This window comes from Bos indicus x Bos taurus, chromosome 23 (genome assembly GCF_003369695.1).
Source record: "Bos indicus x Bos taurus breed Angus x Brahman F1 hybrid chromosome 23, Bos_hybrid_MaternalHap_v2.0, whole genome shotgun sequence".
Lineage (NCBI taxonomy): Eukaryota > Metazoa > Chordata > Mammalia > Artiodactyla > Bovidae > Bos > Bos indicus x Bos taurus.
The window spans coordinates 31,029,594-31,040,729 of NC_040098.1; the positions used below are offsets into that span (position 1 = coordinate 31,029,594).

The window sequence follows — 11,136 nt, forward strand, 5'->3', positions numbered from 1 at the left end:
CTAAGTTTCTGGTAGTTTGGAGCAGCAGCAATAGGAAACCAATAAATCAACCAATTTTTTTAAGAAATTCACCAGCTGATTGTAAAACCAACATGGAAATACAAAAACCTACACTATCCCCAAATCTTCTTAGAAGAACAAAACTGGAGGAATGACATCACCTGATTCCTAGATTTACTATAAAACTGCACCAATCAGGACAGTGCAGTATTGGCCTAAGCATACAAATAGGTCAATAGACAGCTCAGAAATGGATGTATAGGGTCAACTGACTTTTTGCAAAGGTGTCAAAATTTAATAAGAAAAAGATAATCTTTCAATGAATGGTGTTGAAATTACTGGATATTCTACGGAAAATACTGAAGTTCAACTTCTACCTCACACCATACAGAAAACTTTAACTTGAAATGAATCCCTGACTAAAAATAAAAGCTAAAATTATAAAGCTTCTAGAATAAAATATAGAGAAATATCTTCATAAGCTTAGAGTAGGTAAAGACTAATCATAAAAGAAAAATTCATGTGTTGAACTTTTTAAAATTAAAGCTTTGTCTCTTCCAAAGACACCACTAAGGAATCAGAAAAGCAAGCCATAGTCTAAGGTTCCTGCATATTCAGGATGATCTGTGTAATCACCAACAGACAGCACTGCCTTTGTGAAACTCTCGGAGTCCAATGAGACGTACCAGCACATCACTGGAGCAGAGACAAATACAAGATGGACACACTGATGAGGTTAAGAAGAACAGTTTTACTTTACTACCTACCACCTCTCCTCCAAGGTGTCACAGCTCAGTGCCAAAGGAGACTTCCTTAGCCTGTGATTTCTCCACTGGGAGAATGTGAGAGTACCTGAGTGAGCAACCGGCTTCCCTAGCTGTGCAACAAAGACACTGACAAACAAACCGACTTCTTTCTCACCGTATTCAGTACACTGAGATGTGCTGCAAGACCCGGGGAGTGGTGACCGTGAGGAAGGAAGAGCCTGAAAAGCAGCAGCTAGGACTCTTGGCAATGCACCCCACTCCAGTACTCTTGCCTGGAAAATCCCATGGACAGGGGAGCCTGGTGGGCTGCAGTCTATGGGGTCTCACAGAGTCGGACAGGACTGAGCGCCTTCATTTTCATTTTTCACTTTCATGCATTGGAGAAGGAAATGGCAACCCACTCCAGTATACTTGCCTGGAGAATCCCAGGGACAGGGGAGCCTGGTAGGCTACGGTATATGGGGCCGTACAGAGTCAGACACAACTGAGGTGACATAGCAGCAGTAGCCAGACTCCTGGAGGGCAAGAAAAAGATGCAGTTCATAATAAATGCATTGCAGACTCCATCAGCAAAAAATGACAGAGGACAAAAATAAATAAAAGTATGAAAAAGACATTACAACTGCTACCACACAAAATACAAAGGATCAAAAAGACTACACCAATAAATTGGAATACTTAGAAGAAATGGTTAATTCCTAAAAACTAAAACCTACTAAGATTGAATTAAAAAGAAATGGTATCACTGACTCAATGGACATGAGATTGAGCAGGCTCTGGGAGTGGCTGATAGACAGGGAAGCCTGGCGTGCTGCAGGCCATGGGGTCACAAAGAGTCATATACGACTGAGGAACTGAACTGAACTGATCTGACTGGTAAAAACTCTAAACAGACCAATTAGTAGAAAAGACATTAAATCATATATGACAAGCCCACAGCAAACACCATACTCAATAGTACAAGGCTGTAAGCTTTTCCTCTAATATCAAGAGCAAGACAATGATGACCACTCTTGCCACTTCTATTCAATATAGCTGGGAAGTCCTAGAAAAGGAAAAGAAATAAAAAGCATCCAAATCAGAGAGTGAGAAGTAAAACTGTCTCTGCAGATGACATGATCTTTGATATAGAAAATCCTAAAGACCTAATAAAAAAAACTCCAAGAACTGATAGACAAATTCTGCAAAGTTGCACATGCAAAAAATTTAGACATTCCACACATATGTATGGGAGTGTGTTAATGTATAAATTATATCCTAATGTAAGTATTTGATGAACACAGAAATCAAGACCATGATTCCCCTGGGGGTCAGGCAGGAAGACAGACTGGACAGTGTAAAGCCATATAGCCAGCTCTAAGCTATTAGTAAATTTTCAGCTCTTGAACAGAAGGGCAGGCTGACACGTGTTCACGGTATTATCTTTAATTCATTGAAAATGAAACAATGATTATATGGCTCATGAACCTAGAATTTTAGTTATTCCATGATTTTTAATCAAATATCTTATTTCCTATGGACACAATATCTAGATAATTGCCTGTATTTCTCCAATTTGATATCTTACCTGTTGAATAAGCCAAATTTCAATTAAATGTGTTATTTTAAAAAATATGGTTTACATTACATTTATAATATTCAATAGTAACCTCAGTGCAATATATAAATTTACCTCTGAAATTAATTTCCATGGAAGAAATCTAAACAGAAAATGGATAGACCGCAAAGTCTTAAGGGAACTTTTCATAAAATTGTTGTTTAGATAAGATTCTGACCATAGTCAAAGATTTGTTAATCACCTCTGTGGGGCACCAGTCCCCAAGGTCTAAATCATATCCACATAGTAGCCTTTAAAATTGCACACAAATATTTCCCTGCTACATCATTACGATTCTTGTAGTATACGCAGACCAACATAGCACTCTCTTTGTTTAATTAGGCAAAAATCTATCTACAAATGCATTTAACAAAAGTATACACTAAAAGACTACAAATATACTATCAAAAATACATTTAACAAAATCTAATTCTTCAACTCTTCAACCAGTCCTGCATCTAGTTTTTCTCCAACATCCACATTAGATGGAGACCTCTATTTAATCTCAGTTCAGCTGTTGTATTTAAACATGAATGTGATTGTTATGTTATTAATAGTATAAGAAACTGGTGGCTATTCCCATATTTCATAGACTCAGTGACTTGCCAAACAATTTTTTCTAAATTTCAATTAAATGAAGGATCATCAAAGTGCACACAGGAGTACATCTGGACTACTTAAGAGCATGACAACTGTGAATTCTACCCTCATGAAAGTATAATTACCTTCTAATATTTTTTTCTTCTGGTAAGTATTCGCTGCTATCTCCAACAGAAGACATGGAGTAGAAAACAGATCCCAGGTAGCACAGATGTTAGATCTCAGTCTAACATGAAAGCAAATATGTGACAGATATGTGAGATAAAAATAAACCCTAATACACTAATTCCCTCTCAGGAATGAAGATTATATTAAATTTCAACAAGAGCAGTTAGTGAATATTTTAACTTAGTAAATGCTCTCTATGCTGAGCATCTTACTAAACAGTTTATATGTAATATATCATTTAATTATCCTCACAAACCATTCTATGAAGCAGGTGCTCTGCTGCTGCTGCTGCTAAGTCTCTTGAGTCGTGTCTGACTCTGTGCGACCCCATAGACATTAGCCCTCCAGGATTCCCCGTCCCTGGGATTCTCCAGGCAAGAATTTTGGAGTGGGTTGCCATTGCCTTCTCCAATAGCAGGTGCTCTAGAATAACTATTCTACAGATGAGGAAACTCAGGCTTAAAGACAATAATTAGCTGCTTCAGCTCACACAGTGAGAAAGTAGCTGAAGGGTGTTCTAATACCATGACAGATGGTCTGAATCTAGAGTCCGGAGTCTTAACTACTTTTACACTGTATTTTTCTGCTTTGGCTTTGTATGGTTACAGCAATGTACATCTTACTTTATAGTTATAAAAGATCCATTTAATATCTCAACGATGAAATTTTATGTATCTAGTTTTATCTCCATATCATTGTGTACACTCAAGTTATGTTTAAATATGTCTGGTTCATTTGTCTTAGATTTCACTGAAGAAAGCAAAATGTAAAGTTATGCTACATTATTAGAAACTAAAGTTCATACTATGAAAAATGAAAGTGAGTTTTAATTAAAATATAGCATGCTTCTTTTTAACATCTATTTCTTCAACTCATGTTCTAAGTCTCTTTTTTATATCATATTGACTTTTAAATTTAAAATGATATCTAAATTTTGAGACTTCAAGGCTTAAACCAAAATTTTAAAAAGCATAAGATGAAGTCTTATATTTGGGTTCACAAGATTAAATTACATAAAGTATAATTTTTGACAGCACTTAGAACAAGGGGCCTTATATAATCCAAAGTTTAAATTAAGACTGTAATGTTTTCCACCTTCTAAAACCAGCTAAAATATTTTACAAACATTGTGTAAATCATAGACTGTCACTATTCTCTTCAACAGTGTAGCACACCTGGTGCACTGTGTTTACTTCTAAACTCACTATTCTGAGGCATTTCATAAACCATGGTGCATCCAATGGATTGCAACCAGAAGAGCATAGTAATTAAAAATCGTTCAGTGACTTATGCACTTGGTCTGGGAACATAAATTTAAGTGTATATTTAACAACAGATTCTAATATTAAAAGAGACTTAAAAGACATATAAAAATTCTTAATGAACAAAATTAAACAATAGTGTCTACAGATGCACATTTGAGTATTTAAACTAGTAAAATACAAGGAGGTGGTTACTATAAACATCAAGATAGTGGATACTAAAAAAAAAAAAAAAAGATAGTGGATATTTTCAAGGACAGAGAAGGGTTATGACTGGAATGAGGCACAAAGAGAAGCTCCCAGGGTGGCTGGCAGCATTCTGTTTCTTGACCTCCGTGTCAGTTACAAAAATATTCACCTTAGCTGACCTAGCTTTTATTTTTCTTTCTATATATATATGTTTTATTTTATAATAAAACTACCTTTATAAAGCCATGTCAAATTATTCTGTATTTATTTCCAGAAAAAAGAAAAAGAGCCAGTGCCTGGATATTACAGAGGCATCTTTGAGTTCTACATAAGTAAGTAAGAGACACTGATTAAAGGAAAGAGGCTGCTTCATGTGCAAATGACTTTCCTGTTACTGAATTTATGAAAATAGGAGTGGAAGTGAATCTTCCTGTGGAAGGATTTCCTGTGCAGGATAGAAGACTGGATTCATGGTGCCCGAGGTTCATTTCAACTCTAAAATTCTGTGGCCTTTTAATTCCCAAAACTATCCCAACCTGAAGTGGTGAAAAAAAGTCAAGTGCATTCTATAATCAAGTCATTTTGGAAACCAAGTCCTCTCCTCCTTCTGAAGCTTATTGGTTCAATCTGTACACTGTATTTGAAAGTAATTTTGTGTATATAAATATGCTTGGGCACTTAAAAAATCATGCCAAAAAAAGTATTTAAGTTTTCCAGTTTAGTTATAGACCACATGGTGAATCATCAGCATGAAAGACAAAGGAAATGAGGGATAGATAAACAATGATTTCAGGGTAGGTGAATATAGTTTTTCATTTTTAGAATTAACAAAGGATTTCTGCGTTTCATTGGAAATCTTTCCACAGAAGGATTCACTTCCAAGTGTCTTCACAAATATTAACCTTCACAATACCCCTTCACATAACATATAGAGAACCTAGTATACAGACAGGTTAAATAAATTGCCCAAGGACACATTGCTTCCAAGTCATGAAGCTGGAATTTGATCCCAACCCCTCCGAATCAAGAAACTGTGCTCTTAAGCACTATGCTTAACTTGGTCTGACATCTACTCCATAAAAACTGGACACTCATAATTAAATTTCCATTTTATATTGAGAAAAACTACATCTCTATCTCATACTACTTAGTAATAACAGTTCTCTCTTCATGATTATAATATGTAATTTCCAACTAAAATGCTTATAACAATGATATACTGTAGGTAATTTATCTTTACCTTATCTCACTATATCTGTAACTAATAGGTAATTATTCCTTGGCCCCAAAGACACTATAAATGTAAAGTATACATTTAGGCCTGAAGTTCATGGTCAAGGATTATATACATTAAAAAATTCATAAATAAAAACTAAAGATATGATACTGTATCTAGTCATAGTAAGACTGATATAATTTTATCCCTTATCTATATTCTTTTAGAGTTGAAATTAAGTGATAGTTTTACCTACAGAGTTCCAAAGCAGCCAGAGGATAAACTCATGCAGTTAATAAATACCATGGGGAAAAACAACTCATTGATTGTTTAGTAATCTGCTTTTTGATTCAATTAACTGCCTTGTTAATTTTGCTGAATGGCCAGGTAAAAAGGAGCTAACACAGATTGCTGCCATGTGTATGTGGGGACCAAAACCTTTTGGAATTAATTCAACTTTTAACTCTGCAACAAATCAATAAGGCTACTTAAATGGTGTAATAACATTCATAAAGGTGTTCAAAGAATTATACAGCCTCTGTACATGTGAATAAAGTTTAATAGTACTAAGGACTTTTATCTGCCATCAAAAACACATGCACAAAAAAAGGGCAGGATAGTAAAGAACATCAAAATTAATACAAGAACAACAGTGTAATGTTAAAGAGGGGGAAAAGAGGAGGAGGGTGCTGGTTGTGATGATAATTATGATTACAATTATAACGATTGAGATGTAGACGTTTGAAAGTGAATATAGAAAGTGATTCTCTTAGCAAAAGTAGAGCTTACCCCAGGAAAATGTCACTTAACTTTCACCTTAAATTCAACAGCTTTGTAAGAAAAATATTTGTGTGACTCAGTGGTCAAAGCATTCTGGGGAATACCCTAGCAATCCAGTGGTTAGGATCCACGTTTTAACTCTCGGGGTCCCAGGCTCAATCCCTGGTCAAGGAACTAAGATACTGGAAGCCACATGGCATGGCAAATAAAAAATAAATAAAACCACTATGGATATAATGAAATAGGTAGAGATTTTGGAAAATGAACACAGCAGATATGTTAAGAGGTGTTCCAAAATGGGAGAAAGCATGCAAATAAGTGACCTTTGGATATTCACGACAAACTTCAGAGGTTTTTAGTTCTACCTAAGGCTGACACTATTTTTTCTTCCCATGGTATAGCTTCCTAGTTTCTCAAAAGGAGCAATGGGAACCAGCAATGGAAGTTCCACAACAGACTTCATCCTTCTGGGCTTTTCTGATCGGCCCCAATTGGAACACATCATCTCTGTGGTTGCCTTCATCTTCTATATTATAACACTGGTAGGAAACACAACGATCATTCTTGTATCTTACCTAGACACCCAGCTCCATACGCCCATGTATTTCTTCTTATCCAATTTGTCTTTTGTGGACCTCTGTTACACAACTAGCATTATCCCCCAGATGCTGGTAAATCTATGGGGTCCAAAAAAGTCTATTACATATGGAGGGTGTGTGCTCCAGTTCTTCTTTGCCCTTGACATGGGAGCCACAGAATGTCTTCTCTTGGCTGTAATGGCTTAAGACCGCTATGCTGCTGTCTGTCAACCTCTTCATTACACAGTAATAATGCACCCTGAGCTTTGCCAGAAGATGGTGTTGATTGCCTGGTTAGGTGGTCTTGGTAGTGCCTTAACTGTTTGCTCTTTGACTTTGAAGTTGCCAAGATGTGGGCACCAGGAGGTGGATAATTTTTCCTGTGAGATGCCAGCATTGATCAAGATGGCTTGTGTCTATTCAAAAGTAATTGAAGTTGTTGTCTTTGCTTTTGGAGTGGTATTTCTTCTGGTACCTCTGTCACTAATTCTCATCTCATATGGAGTCATCACTCAAGCTGTCATGAGAATCAAGTCAGCAGCAAGGTGCCGAAAGATTCTTAATACATGTGGTTCCAACCTCACAGTAGTATCTCTGTTTTATGGAACAATCATTTATATGTACACGAAGCCGCAAACTAGCACCTCACAAAATGGGAAACTCCTTAGTCTCTTTTATACCATTGTCATACCCAGTTTTAATCCTCTGATACACACTTTGAGAAACAAAGATGTAAAGAGTGTAATAAAGAGAATATTGTGGATTAAAAAATGGCTGGCAAAGTCATGAATTAGATGGAAAAATCATAGTGTAGAGAGCTAAAGATATAATATTGACCTTGCCCAACAGAAGACGAATCAAATCATTTATTCAAAGAGTATTTCTTGGGTGTTTACCACAACCAAGAATTGCACTAGGTACTGACTCTGTAAATAAATAGAAGTAGGGATAAATGATAGCACCCCACTCCAGTATTTTTGCATGGAAAATCCCATGGACGGAGGAGCCTAGTAGGCTGCAGTCCATGGGGTCGCGAAGAGTCGGACATGACTGAGCGACTTCACTTTCACTTTTCACTTTCATGCATTGGAGAAGGAAATGGTAACCCACTTCAGTGTTCTTGCCTGGAGAATCCCAGGGATGGGGGAGCCTGGTGGGCTGCCGTCTATGGGGTTGCACAGAGTCGGACATGACTGAAGCGACTTAGCAGCAGTAGCAGCAGCAGGGATAAATGATAAGGAGACAGATAAATAAATATACATAAATAAAATGTAATTCATGCATTCAAAAGCTTCAAGATTAATCAGGGACTACAGATAAATAATCATAAAATGTGGTAATAACAACATACAAAATATTGAGAAATTATTTATCATAAGCATCTATTCTAAAATAAGATTGTACTGACTTTTTTTCTTCCCAGACATATCACTTTTATTAGAAATAACAGTCTTTCATTCACCTGATTCTGCCAAAGGAGACATTGTGGTGGAGACTAACAGCTCATCAATATCTATTCCACCTTCTGCCTCAAGTTTTAACAGAGTAGAGGGCTACTACACTGGGGCTTTCCTGGTGGCTCAGTGGTAAAGAATCCGCCTGCCAATGCAGGAGACACAGGTTGGATTCCTGGGTTGGGAAGATCCCATGGAGAATGAAACGGCAACCCACTCCAACAGTCTTGCCTCAGAAATCTGGTGGGCTACAGTCCATGGGGTTACAAAGAGTCAGACACAACATAGCAAATAAACAACAACTACAAGTTGACCATTTATAATGAAGTCAATATAAAAGGTTATTCCTTATTTAACAGTATCTGATTCCACTCTCACTTTATAATGTTTCTTTCTTTTCTTGAATTATAGTGGTAGTAGACAGCCATTTGGAGGAAAGGTTTTGATGTTCTTACTTGACAAAACAAAAATTTAGTAATCATACATTTAATCCCATTTTTACTTTATTTTACTGGTAAATACATTCAAAATCTGGGGATCTCTATGCTGGAGAATAAACTTATTTACAAGTTGATCATTTCAGAGATTGAAAAACATCTCTGTAAATGAAAGAGTCTTCACATATATAGTGCCACTGCTATGTCATTTCAAGTGCAAACGAATCCACCATCTGCCTGAAGTATCAAATATTTGGGGAAAATTGACATTAGGCTATTTCTCACCTGCACTTTCAGTTCTGTTAAACAAAGGCAAACCTTTGTTAGGAAAAACAATTCCTTTGTGAGAGAATAATATTAGCTATTTGACATTTGTAAGGAACAGCAGATACTTCTTGAAGAGGACACCAATTATTACCACTAGTCTGTAAAAATATAGATTTTTCTTTGGAGTTGAGGATTCAAGAGAATTTATAATTTTTTTTAAGATACAGTAGTTATCATCAAAGGAAATAACATCAAAGAATAACATAACTTTAACATGTTTATCTAATGTTTTAAGTGCATATTCACAGTAGCCACATGAAAATGAAGGGTTTTAAGTTCTTGTGCGCCAACCAAAATATCAAAAGAAAAGTTTCCATCCTTGCTGTCCTGCTGGTAAGAAATATTTCATGAACTTAAATATGGCCCATTGCTTCTCTTTATTGTCATTATTTTGCAATTTATTCATCAGTCCCCAATTGCAATATTAACAGAAGGTTGTCTCCATTTTGCACTGCCTTTCCCCGAGAACGATCTCCAAACCTGAAATTCCAAAAATGAGTTTATATCAGTTCTCATACCCAACCAGGAAAGGACTGGTATCTAAGTTCACTACTGCCATTTCGGCTTACTGCCACAAGGTGGTGCTATGAAAAATGGTCCTTCAAGATAGAAGCACTGACATTCTATTAAGAGCTAAGGAAGTTTTGCCATACAATATTGTAAAGTAAAAAATAAAATAAAAATAAAAAAGAGCTAAGGAGGTCACAGCGATTCTTATAAGGAAACTGACTCTCCCCTTTGCTTTTTCATCACAATTCTGTACCAGTGAGCCCGGCCTGCAGTCTCCCTTAGTGGGAGATTTTTGTCTCCAGATTTTCCAGTTTGAAACTCACCCATCTTCACCAGAGGACCTGCAGCCCATTAACTCTGGCCGAATTTGTTTGGGCATGAGGTTCTTGAGGCCCGGATCACTTTGCTCTCTTCTACATTTGGGATCGCCATCTTCATCAGTTCAGTTCAGTTCAGTCGCTCAGTTGTATCCGACTCTTTGCGACCCCATGAATTACAGCACGCCAAGCCTCCCTGTCCATCACTAACTCCGGGAGTTCACTCAGACTCACGTCCATCGAGTCAGTGATGCCATCCAGCCTTCTCATCTTCTGTCATCCCCTTCTCCTCCTGCCCCCAAACCCTCCCAGCATCAGAGTCTTTTCCAATGAGTCAACTCTTCGTATGAGGTGGCCAAAGTACTGGAGTTTCAGTTTTAGCATCAGTCCTTCCAAAGAACACCCAGGGCTGATCTTCAGAATGGACTGGTTGGATCTCCTTGCAGTCCAAGGGACTCTCAAGAGTCTTCTCCAACACCACAGTTCAAAAGCATCAATTCTTCGGCGCTCAGCTTTCTTCACAGTCCAACTCTCACATCCATACATGACCCCAGGAAAAACCATAGGCTTGACTAGACAAACCTTTGTTGGCAAAGTAATGTCTCTGCTTCTGAATATGCTATCTAGGTTGGTCATAACTTTTCTTCCAAGGAGTAAGCATCTTTTAATTTCATGGCTGCAGTCACCATCTGCAGTGATTTTGGAGCCCAAAAAAATAAAGTCAGCCACTGTTTCCACTGTTTCCCCATCTATTTGTCATGAAGTGATGGGACCAGATGCCATGATCTTCATTTTCTGAATGTTGAGTTTTAAGCCAACTTTTTCACTCTCCTCTTTCAGCTTCATTAAGAGGCTTTTTAGTTCTTCTTCACTTTCCACCATAAGGGTGGTATCATCTGCATATCTAAGGTTATTGACATTTCTCCCGGCAATC

At 37.1% G+C, this 11,136-nt stretch overlaps 1 pseudogene; it reads left to right on the forward strand.

Annotated features, from left to right (window-relative positions):
• Nucleotides 1–5,496: 5,496 nt before the first annotated feature.
• On the forward strand, nt 5,497–8,178 carry LOC113881645 (annotated as a pseudogene).
• The last annotated feature ends 2,958 nt before the right edge of the window (nt 8,179–11,136 follow it).